Below are 13158 nucleotides of genomic sequence, written 5' to 3' on the forward strand. Positions count from 1 at the left end.
ATTTTTTAGAAGATCAGGCAATCGTAATTTCAGAATCATATCAAATTATAATATGCGTGTGAATTTTTTGAATCAAGTAACTATACCGTCTTTCCGTACAACTGCATTTCTTAGATTTTTTGATGTGGTTTCATGTCGTATTTTTAACAAGCTTCCACACTATATCAGAGTTCTAACGTCTAATTTGTTATTTTTAAAATATGTAAAAAAATGGCTTCTTGGCTTTGATATGGAAAGTATCGAATCAATGATGATTACTTAATGCTTAAATATTGTTTTTTGATTAACAACTTTTACTTAATAGTTAATTTTTCCTAATGTTTGATGAAATAGTATAAACTTATTTTTATAGTATAAACTGATATATATATATTTTTTTTTTTTTTTTTTTTCTTCGCAAGTAGTAATGTGTAGTATATAGCAATAAAAGTATAAATTTCAAAATTTAAAGGTCACCCCACTCATTCCACTTTATTATGAAAATTTATTTGCCTAGTAGTGACAATAACTCTATTTTTATTGTATAAAAAATATCATTGTCATTCTTATTTCTTTATATTTTATGATAAGTAAACTTAAATTATTTGTATTTGGATTTTAAGAAATAAAAATTTAATCAATCAAACTAAAAAAATCAATCAAAATAAGTTTGAAGTGGTTTATAAATCTTTAGATTAACTTTAATCTTTTCTTTGGACAGTTTTACACGTGAACAAAAGATTGTCTACTTTAACCTTTAGATAAGCAGACTTGATTGAATTAAAAGCAAAGCTAGAATAATTGTATAAGGTTATTGAATGTAAATAACAAATTTTATATATTTATATTAGGGTATCTACTTTTTATTAAATACAAAAAAAGGAAAAGATTCACGATTCACCTGAGAGAATACACAAAAGAACCGCATCAATTTATCACAAGTTGTCGATATAAGATCGACATACGATACGTGTATACCCGGGAGACAGTTTTTCACCCCATTGATAGAGAGATTTTTATGTCTTTCTTTTTTTTTTTTGTGTATTATAATCCTGGGAAACTCCAGTAGAGAGCTTAATTTTTTCTATACACAAGAGGCAAAGTCCTCTTTTCTAGAAACATCAGAAATGGGCATTTGAATGACAAGTTAATGGTTTTTGTGTGAAATTCCCTTAATACAACAAAAAAGAAAGGAGAGAAAGAAAGAAAAAGCAATGTCGGTCTACCTATCTTGACTCAATATTGATGAAGTAACAAATTGACAGAATTATATGGTCTTTAATTTAGTGAGTTTCATAGTAATTGAAGTGTCAAGTTTGTAAAGATTGATTGACAAGCGCAGGTGAGTATCCGTGAAACAATTTTATCTATTTAAAATGAGAAGACAGGGAGATAGGTAGGATACAATACAACTTTCAGGTATTATAGATGAGTATACTCGTTAGTCGAGAGGTTAAGTTCTTGAACTTAAATTTGAGGGGAAGCAAAGTTAAAACAAAAGTAAAGTCGTGATAGTAAAAAATGCAAAGGCAAATAAGCCCATAGAAAAACGAAATACAAATTAAAGTTAACTTGGTTGGAATAAAGTTTTACGCTCTGCAATTTATTTGAAAAAAATTACAAAAAATGGCCAGCCGTGTCGGTGTGTCGCTGACAAACTTTAAATGGAAGGACTTCCTCTGGGCTACTTATGCAAACTATGTTAAATGAACTATTTTATGGCTCCATTTTCATTTTGAAACTTATGACTTGAGTTGCTATGAATAATAAATTACCTTGTCTTTAGGAGGAATATTTCATAGAAATAAAATGTATAAAACATAAAAAGCATAAAAATATAAGGTTTTGGTTTGGGAATAATGAAGTTGTATTTGATTCATGTCAAAAATTTCAAAAGTGAAATTTCAAAGAGGAAAGTTAAAAGACACATTAATAAAACCCACCATTGGAATTATTTTAAGAAGGAGTTAAGACTTATAAAGACTCTAATTAAGAAGTATCTAACTTCATATTAACCCTCTGTAGGCACACCTCTTTTTTGCGAATTTGGTTTACACTTTTTCATGTTGCTAGAACTTTTTTCGGTCTCACTATTTTATAGAAAATTATATATGAAATTGATGTAGAATTTTCCAAGGAATTCGAATATTGTATTCATAATTCCAAAAACATTTATTTTCAGTCTTATAAAGACACTTTTTTGTGACCACTTTTTATTTTTTTCCTGCCAAATTCGCACCCGTGTGCCGACAGTGCTGCTAAAAACATTCCGGATTTTTTGTCATTTTCATCAAATAAAATTTTATAACACAAAACTGAAGCAAAATATTGTTTTAGTATTTTTTCTAGGTCGTTCATATATCAGTTAAGCAATTTCAACAGAAAATAATGATCTTTAACACATACAAAAAAATAAAAAATTGAAAAATGAAGTAAAGCCTGCTGTGAAAAACTAACCGGATTTTTTAATGTTTATGTTCAAAGTTAATATTTTGTTCAGAAACCTTTGTTTTCGAAAACTGCTCGGCATCAACGAGGCTTGGCCTCGGCCAAATTAAATAAAATAGAACTAGGAATATTCTCCTAGTCATTTTTCAAAGCTCCAAGTACGTTAGTTGCTGAGGTGTGCTATTTCTTCTCTACCTGTCACTTAAAGATGGCCCATACATTTTCAATCGGGTTTAAGTCGGATAATTGTTACGGCTATTCCAAGCCAGGAGTATTGTCTTGCCGGAACTACTGTTTTACGATCATTTCAGAATTTTTGGCTTCATAACTTTGGAAATGATCCTTAAATCCGTTGATTTGGTGTAACGGGGTAGAGCCTGCAGCTAGAAAAACCCCAAACTATCAATGATCCTCTGCTGTGCTTCACCGTAGGGAGCATATTGTTTTGTTTTCAAACATGTCCATGTTTGAGCGCCTGGCTGCCATTCTACAATAGGAATAGAACAAGTTAAAATTGCTTTTATCATTGAAAAACATATTTTTCCGTTTTGTTATCGAGCAATTCAGATGATTTTTTTGTAAATAAAACCATGATGAAGTTTTTTTATTTTTAAATTTAAAGTGTTTCTTAAGATCCTTAAGTATTAAGGAATGACGTTTTTCCTAGCGGAAAGAGATTAAGACCAAATCTCTCAAAGCCTTCCTTACTGTACTTTATGTTGAAGGCAGATTAAGGTCCTCACAAACCGTTTAAGAAGTCGCAAACGGATCTTTTATCAAAGAACTCTTTATTCACCTATCAATTTTTAGGGATATTTTGTTATGGCATCCACCCAAGTGATCTGCTTCAACTGATTTTTCTCTTTTCTACTTTTTGACGATATCATACTCACTTGACGTAACGATTTACAACATCTTAATGGGAAAACATTTTTTTTTATTTCGGTTTGAATGTGTTCTACGACTTAGTAACGAATTTTAGGACTATAATGCGTTTTTTCCGTTATTCCATTAAATAATTTATACAATTAACAAAGCTAACAACTTTATTTTTCCCCACAAACAAATTGTACAGAAATGACGCTTAAAACCGTATCTCAACACAGAAAATCGAAATCCTTGAAAAATCCGGTTAGTTTTGCACAGACGAATTTTTGACTTTCCTTCATTTTTCAATTTTTAAAATTTTGAATGTATTAAAGAACATTTTTTTGTGTTCAAATTTCTTAACTGATATATTAACGATCTAGAAAAAATATAAAAACAATATTTTGTTCCAGTTTTGTGTTGTAAAATTTCATTCGATGAAAATGACAAAAATATCGGGAATGTTTTTCACAGCACTTACATAAAGGATGGACGCAAATGTGCGATAGAAGGAACTATAAGAAGCTTAATCGATTTTTTAAAATTTCTTCGACCGGATTTACTTCTTCTCATATAACTACTTCTTTAATCCTTCTTAAATACATAATAGTGATATGGTTTTTCTAAAGAAAAAAAAATTTATTATACCTAAACTTATTTGTATAATACATTTTAACTATAAATAACTCCTTTCGGGACACCCTGTATACATATCTACTATTATTTTTTGTTTATTTTTTTGCTAAATGTGTTCTCTGGAATTGAATATGACGGAGTAATCTATTGGAAGAGAAATGCCTAAATAAATAAAAAAAAATGCATAAAAGGAGGATTATTTTTAAGCTATGAACCACTTGTCCGTTGTAGGAGTTATTTAAAGGTTAATACTTTGTTAATTTAATTAATTTGTTTTTAATCTCGTTTTACTTAAACACCAAAGGCTGACATGACATTTAAAAATGCAACAATTACAAGAATACACTTTTTATTGCTTTTTTTTGCATTAAACGGGAATTTAAATAGCGAATGTCCTTGGGAGATGAGTAAAAATCATTAAAGTTGAGTACTCCTGAGGGCAATTTAAATTCAATCGGATTAAAAGGTGATATACTCTTGATGGGATTGGATGAAACAAATGAATATCTATGCATTTAGTATTAATTTTTTATCAAAAAATATGTCTTTTTTCCTTGTGTGTTTATTTATAAACATAGATTTATGTAAAACTGAGGTTAAAAATATATTCTACATTTCTGGTTTTGAGTATCGAACTTAACACTGTTAAACAATTTCATAAGCTTTTTTAATTTTTTTTTTTTATAAACTGTAATACGCATTTTTTTCTACTGAAGACAACTTGACAAAATTTTGAAGAATTTTTATTTATTTTAATACAAACAATTTTGAAAAAAAAAATTATAGTATCTATGTATTTTTTAATGATTTTTTTTTATCTAAGTTTGAAAACCACTTTTTTAGAAACCGTTTTACGGTACATAATTTTTTGAAACAAAAACAAATTATTTTTGGACCATTATTAAAGGTACCTGTCATAGAACTGTTTTCTGGGTTTTTGACTTTCGCCTTTATGGTTAAATAAAAACGTCTGGGTAGCTACGTAATTAATCGCTTAAAAATTTCAAAACTCTTAAGTTATGGATTTTAAAAATATTAAAATTTTTTTTAACTTTTTTTTAACGGGTTGAACATTGTTTTTTAAATTTTATTTTTATGGTCGAATAACAAATTCTTCAGAATACTTGCATACCAAATATTAAATTTTTTTAAATTTTTTTTTACGATTTATTTTACAAGAAATTAAAAGGCATCAAGGGCGTACACACCCTATTGCGGCAAGCAAGGCGGTGCCCCGGGGCCCCCGACACGCCATGGCTCCCTGTCTGGAGACAATGCAGAGGAGGCAACTCAAGAAAAGCAACGAAGCAAAACATAAGATATTTGATATGAATAACTTCAGACACAAGAGAAACAAATTTATATTCTTCAGTGTAATGCATAATGAATTGGTAGCCAGCCATATAATATTTCATCCCACCTTGCCTCAGGGGCTTAAAAAAAAATCGGTTTTTGTAAGAAAAATTATATATTATCTTAGGTTCCAAAAAATGTTACTTGAATAATCTTATTAATTATTATTAATAATTATTAATTATTATTTAATTACTCAAAAAACGTAAGATTAATCAATGTTACATGAAATCTTACGTTTTTTGAGTAATTAAAGTGTAAATTTGAATAAATAGGCCAAAATTGTAAACAATGATAAAAATTTTTTTTTGAATTCAAGCTTTTTCATTTTTGGAATTTTACTAGAACATGTTCTATAGTACACTAATGTAAAATTTTTTTTACACCATCAGAAAATAGACATTTTAACGAACGAAATGCCCACCGACTTTTTGAAAAAAGCTGATATTTTGACACGTGAATTTTCGATTGAAAATTAGGGTGTTTTCTTGGTATTAAGTCAAAATAAGGTGAACAAATTAATATTTTAAATCAAATAAATTACAGTGTATTTATAAGGTAAGTTTTCACCAAATTTCGTAGAAAAATGTTTGTTTTTGAAAAAGATAAAAATAAAAAACCAAAAACTCGGTTTTTTGAATTTTTCACATAAATTTTGAGGTTATGTGAAAAATTTTTGATACAAAAGTTGTAGATCTTTTTATTACCTACAACTTTGCCATACAACTTTTTTCTATAGGATTTGTAGTTTTGCCGGAAATCGAGATATACCATTTTTTACCATTAAAAACTCAACCCACCTACTTCCCGAACTCGGCTCGCCCGTAATTTATTTTTCCTTTCATTCTTATCATATTCTCCTCCTTTTCCAATGGGTTTCATCCTACTATGATTTTTTTGTACTTTTTAATGTTTTTGAAGGCATCGGCACTGGTCTATTATTCCAGAAGCGAAAAGCACAACAACATGTCCCTTTGAGAATTCAGTTTTTTTTTCAATTTTTGTATTATGACGTAAATGCTGTTTTATCTTCCCATAAATATGGCAAAATTATCTTCTTCGAGCTTCCTGCAAAGGGAACTTTTGCTAACAAAGTTTTTGATGAAAGTATGGCATTTCCAAATTCAGGGATTTTGGACTCAGTCCCCGATTTAAAGTGAATTCCTCAAAATGTGTCTGTTTTTTTTAGTGCATTTTTTCATTTTTTGTCCATTCGTTTTAAAGTATAATTATATTTTTGTGTTTTAATATTTGGTAATTTATAGATTCCCGCGATAAATTCAGTTCTCCACAGGTTTTTTTAACAGACACACCGAAATTATGACTTGCAACAGATGATGCACTAAATTCAATGTTAAGTTCCACCGTTTTGCCCACTTTTTTACAAATCGGAGCCTTAACAAGTCTGTCAGTTTTTTACGTTCTTGAAACATGTAAAATGCATTACCTTACCTTACCAACATTGAAAAAGAACGTTTGTCAAAATACTTTTTTCCCTCAAAAATTAGCACTTTTTATACAAAAAATGCAGCCTCGAAGCATAATACCAACTATTTGACTGACATTGACCATCATGAGATTCACCATAATATACTTATTAAATAACCGTCAACTTCCTTATTTTATGTTTAACCGTTACAGATTATTCTCATCAGTAAGAAAAATGCTCATTTTGTCAAAATACTTTTTCCGACCATTGTAAGTGTAAATTTATATTCAACTGCAGCTAATTCGCACTTCTTTCATTTTTTTTCTCAAGCTTTTTTCAAAAAAAGAAACATTAAAGTTACTTTAACGATGAGAAATACAATAACAAAATGACCTGTACGCAAACTTTTATGGCCGAATTTCATTACTTTTCTTGTTTATGTTCATATTTGTTTTCTTTTTTTTTTATAAATAAACAACTTTTTTTGCTATAAATTTTATTAAAAATATGATGCTGCTAAATAGTTTTATCGGAATATACCATTCAGAATAAAAAATCTTTAAACGTAAGTGTAAAAAGCACTTTTATTTGAATACTATCATTTTGTGGTAAATATTAGGGAAAGGGGGGGGGGCAGGATGGGGTACTTAAGCTTGAAATTTATTTTTTAATTAACAACTAATTATTATTATTCTAATATCTGGTGCCATAAGGAACATTTGGTAACACATTTAAGAGAAAAAAATTAAAATAAAAAAGAACTTGTCTCGCCCCGTCTTGCCCCAAAGTGCGGGTAAGATAGGGTACCCAACTGAGATAACATGGGGTGATGAGAATGATTTAACAACCCACAGTCACGTGTCAAAGCAGAAGAAAATATGATAAGTAATTTGCTGTAAAACACTTTTTTTAAGTTTTTTTTTCGAGCTTACGCACTTTTGGACGACTAACCAACGGGCGTATGACAAGGATTGGGGACAAAATCCCGAAAACCCAAAATCCCGAAAACCCAAAATCCTGAAAACCCAAAATCCCGAATGGGATCCCGAAATCCCGAAAAATTATATGAAATGAAAAATTTGCGCAAATTTTTCATTTTATATAATTTTTCGGGATTTCGGTTTCGAAAACAATACCTACTAAGTGTGAAATTAAGGTGTTATTCCGTAAAAAACAATATAAGTTTATGATTCCGTTAATATCTCTTTTTTACATGATTTCAAGTTCTTATTGTGATTTCAGCAGTGTTTTGTAATGATTAAGTTAAGTTGGAAAATCGTTGAACTCAAATCAAAAGAATTATGAGTTTTAATATTTAACTTATAATAATTGTATGCTTAAATTGTTTTTAATTGGTTTTAATTTTATGTTTCAGTTAAAATTTCAGTGAAACACAATTTTGAAGAGTTTATTATTTTTCCTGTTTTTTTTCGGGATTTTGGCCTTTCTGGATTTTGGGTTTTCGGGATTTTGGTTTTTCGGGATTCTGGGTTTTCGGAATTTTGGGTTTTCGGGATTCTGGGTTTTCGGGATTTTGGGTTTTCGGGATCTTGGGTTTTCGGGATTTTGGGTTTTCGGGATTTAGGGTTTTCGGGATTTAGGGTTTTCTGGATTTTGGTCTTTCTGGATTTTGGATTTCGGGATTCTGTCCGTCTCCTGTATGACAAGTATGATAGCGGCGCATCGAACGATGAATGAACCCTGTCTTGCCACCCTGTCCCCTAATCAACACGTAAAACCAGAATTTCGACAACAAAAAAAAGTCCCATATTCGAAAATTTGATTTAAAAAAGTTTAATTTTTCATAAATATTCAAAATTTGGAAGTCTTGATGTATATGAATTCTACTCGTATATAAAAACATTTGTACAACAAAATTTCCATGAATATCAGTGGTTTGGGAACAATTCAGAAATTTAAAATAACGATTCTATTTTCTATGGCATGAGGTTGCATTCATGTTTCTCAAGTTTTTTTTTTTGTGAATCAAAAAGAATCAAAATGAAATAAAATTCCATATATTTTTAGAAGCTAAAATTCATAAAATGTTGTTCTTCTCCTTCGAAGTTTTTTTTATATACATACATTTACCATATATTTTTTTTAAATTTAAACAACCTGAACTCTGAGAGCAAATTCGTGCTTAAAACTTCTTTTCCTTTGCCAGCCATCGGTCATTAAAACTTCCGAAGACCTATCCCGAACATGATTGAAACCGCAAAAGAAAGGTTGTTCCCTAAATGAATGAACTTTAACCGAAATGAACATGTTGGTCAATCTGTTCTATGTTTAACTGGACATAACCTTACATTTTTACTTATAGGATACCCAGTGTTCTTGCATCAGCAGGAACCTTTCCTGCAGGATTGAGGGTCATTCATAATAAAAAAAACAAATTATCCACTTGGGTGTTTAGATTTATGATCCAAAGGTTTGTAGGTATACGTTTGCCGCAATTAATTCTCAAGCCAACAACTGGCCAAAAAAGCACGTATTGTATTTTGACTTTCACATCAATCTAAAAATTGCCTGATTGATCATTCTATAAAATATGTTACGTTTCAAAACCTTTCCAACAAAAAGCAATAAGTAGATATCCACGAAATCATAAAATTATACCACACTGCATATGTTTGGTCTATGTTAAAATACCGACCAGAGAGCAGTAAAATCTAAAGTACCAAAAATATATTCATGAAAGATGAATGATTTATTACTTTAATATATGCGCTAATGTAGGAGCCTGATGTGCATAAAATATTTTAATGGAAATGGCAAACCTCCAAAGGAACCCAAACCACATCAACATAATATTCCATAATATTAGAAAGCACATCACATCACGGCGCATGATAACCTAAAGAACCATGTTAATTTAAGACTTAACTGCTTAATAAAGGCTGAAGTATAGGGAGGAATAAAATAGGAAGAGGAACCTCACGATTTCGCTACCATTTTGCTTTTGAAAAGCTTTGAATATAGCTACATACAATTTATTACAAAATAGATAGAAAGAAAGATAGATAGATACACTGTGAGAAATAATTTTAAATAAAATCCGTATGGAAGGTACAGGAATTTTTCGCCCACGCAAGACACTTGACATCTAAATGTTCAATTTTTATATAAATCAGAGCTTTCCGAACACGTTTGTATAAAATGATTTTTTTATCATTTTCATCACATTAAGTGGCTGTCAAAATCATTTCATTTCAAAAGGCAAAAGATGGTACCGTTTAAGAGATATTAGTTTTTTATGCCTCTACGACAGTTAGTGAATTTGAAAAAAAAAAATTGAACTTCAAAACACATTACTTAATTCCATAAGCCGATTAAAATGCCATTTTTTATTTCTCTCGAAAAAAGAAACAACACACTTCACTGAGTAGGTAATCCCTAAATCAATATTGAATTCTAACACAAATCGCCAAAAACATTGAAAGAATCGTTACTTTGAAAGTCTTTGTTTTTTTATTTTTATTTTTTATTCCTCTTGAGTAAAATTTTTTTTTTTCAACGGAAGAGATTACGTAGTAGGTACTTGTACCTTGTCCTTTTATAGTTTATACAATACTCAAATAGATTTACGAATACAAATCTAAAATTTAAGCCAAGTATGTTCTACCGAAAAGATAAGAAAAAAAGTGTACACATTGAGTTATTAAATGGTAATGCTTAAACACATATGGTAAATACTAGTGTTCAATTTTATTAGCTTTGAAAAATACAGAAGATAGTGTTGTTATGTCTCATTTATTTGATTTCGAGTCAGTCACAATTTTTGTTCATTTGATTTATCTAGATATTTTATTGCATACAAAATTTGTAAAAAATCAAGTCACTGTGCGTCATACAGTTCGGATTGACTAATCGGCCTTATCACGAATTCATATCGAAATTTTTCTACAAATCCCAAAAACAAAACCAAACACAGAATCCGTTCGTAATGGAATAATATCATCATCGGAGCTCCAGCTCATAGAAAAATTACGATGTGAATGAAATTCGTGATATACAGCCCTATCGAGGTATCCTTTCGGAGAAAGTTCCGAAACGATAGCCCGTTCCGATCGGAACTTACATTTCTTTCAAGGTATCCACTTCTGAACAAAGAAAATAAAGTATACAATCGCATTCATTTGACACATGTGTCAGCGTGATTTATTCAATAAATAAAAATCCTTGTGATGCTCAAGTCTTCTTAATTTCAACCAACCTCTCTTGCTGAGGCTTTGTCGCTGTTTTTTTATTAATCGAAACCAAAAAATCAAAATTATATTTACATTTTTATATTTTTTTTTCTGTGGAATTTAACTTTTCTGCAGATATTCCGCAACTATTCCGCACAACTGTCAAAAAGTCTTTGCTGAACACACTTCATCGCAATGCGTTGATGGGCGCCATGATTCATCGGAAGATTCTCCGATAAGTCAATCGGAACGGATACCTCGATGGAAAATTCTCCGATTTAGAACAAATCGGAAAAAAAATTTCTCCGAACGGATACCTCGATAGGGCTAATAGTAAAATTAAAAAGTGCGGTGAATTCGTCACGTGAGTTCTTATTTGTCCTATAAACCAAAAACTTAACTTTTTTAAACTTCAAAGTGGTGGTTTACTTATTTTTTTGACCCTAATCACAATGATTTGTATGTTTTTTGAAGGATTAGATATTTCCCCAACCATACATAAGGCAATCTGCAATTTTTGGTTTTTCAATATTGATTTAATTGAGTTTTAAAAAAAAGTAGTAAAATGGATATAGGACACCTGTCCATACACAGGACACAAAAACAGAAACAATAGGAAACCAAAAATTTTTATTGAAATCCAAACTCAATACATTCTTTATTTGAGTTTAAAAAAATAAACAAAAATATTATACAAGGGTTTTAGTTTAGAGACAACTAAATTTATATGCCTTAAACATATCTTGATTTTTTAAACATATTTTTAATTTCAAGAAAAATTTATATTTCTTTTAACCCTTTGCTCCCGGAAAAAAATACAAATATCTTGAAAATAAAATGCACGACTGGGGTCGCACGTACTTGCTCTTGTAGTTCAAAGTATCGTTATCTTAAATAGCTATTGGAAATTTAAGATTTTCTTTAGTGTCGAGAAAAAAAAATCAAAAAAAAATTGCAAGTTAAAAAAAAAACCACACACAAAATGGAATAAAAGGAGTCTGATGATCGGATTGGCATCCGTGAAACAGTACTGTAACTCTAGCCATAAAACACTTGGTGGTAGCACCTTCAAGATGTTGTTGTTGTTCAAAGATTATAATGGAATTGACGGAACAAAAAGCAGTCACTGCAAAGTATGGAAACATACGAAAAAACTGTAAACTTAATATGATGAAAAATAATCAGGGCCCGTGCCTAACATCTTTCTAATCACTTTCCTACTTTCGTATATGCAAACGAATTGTTGCTATGCTTAAGACTATGGAGAAAAACATGAAAGAGCCGAACAACAATAATCATACTTGAAGGAGCTAGTAAAAATGCTAAGTCTATTCATTTGCATGTTGATAAACTAAGAAAACCTGCAATTGGGTGAGGCTAATCACGTGGGTGAGGTAGCGCAGTGCGTAGTGTACTGGCTTCTGAACTCGCTTGGTCTAGGTTCAATACTCAAGTGTGACGGAAGAAGTTTTTCAAATCAAATGAAAAAAATTACTAGACCAAGCACCACACACAAAATGGAATAAAAGGAGTCTGATGATCGGTTTGGCATCCGTGAAACAGTACTGTAACTCTAGCCATAAAACACTTGGTGGTAGCACCTTCAAGATGTTGTTGTTGTTCAAAGATTATAAAAAAATTTAAATTAAAATTTTTTTTTCAAAAACTTAAAAAAAATTATTTTCAAAAACTTTTTTAAATTTTTTTTTATTTTTGACACTTCAAAATTATGTCTCTAAATTTTGAATAAAATTAAATAATGCTTTGATGAAATATATGAACTTAAAAAATATGTCAATTTTTGAAAAACGGCAACGCCATATTTCCGTTCTCCGCATTTTTTGAGAAAAACTAAAAACGCAGTTTTTTTTGGAATCAATAAGAGTATTCCGCACACCAAATTTGATCGAAATCGTTAGAGCCGTTTTCGAGAAATTTGCAATACCTCGAAAACGTTATATGGGAGGTATGCGTTAAAATGGAGATATTAAAAAAAAAAAAAAAAAACGGGTCTAAGGAATTACGTAAAAATAATCTGTACCAAGTTTCAAGCAAATCCATCCATCCGTTTAGGCCCTAGCTCGATGTACAGATGGACGCACAGACGCACACATGCACAGACGCACAGACCGACGGACGGCATGACGAAAACCACTTTTTTTTATCTTCTCCATCATCGTAATGTTGGTTTTGATTAAAACCTCGATTTTTTTTTCTACACGAAACCAATACTTGATTTGATATTTTGATATTTTC

The 13158-nt window shown here is 30.3% G+C and overlaps 1 protein-coding gene across 1 annotated transcript in view; it reads right to left on the reverse strand.

The window, feature by feature from the left end:
• Nucleotides 1-13158, reverse strand: part of LOC129916542 (serine/threonine-protein kinase 32A) — a 125250-nt gene that overhangs the window by 61746 nt on the left and 50346 nt on the right. The gene's annotated exons all lie outside the window — the stretch shown is intronic.

This window comes from Episyrphus balteatus, chromosome 3 (assembly GCF_945859705.1).
Source record: "Episyrphus balteatus chromosome 3, idEpiBalt1.1, whole genome shotgun sequence".
Taxonomy (NCBI): Eukaryota; Metazoa; Arthropoda; class Insecta; order Diptera; family Syrphidae; genus Episyrphus; species Episyrphus balteatus.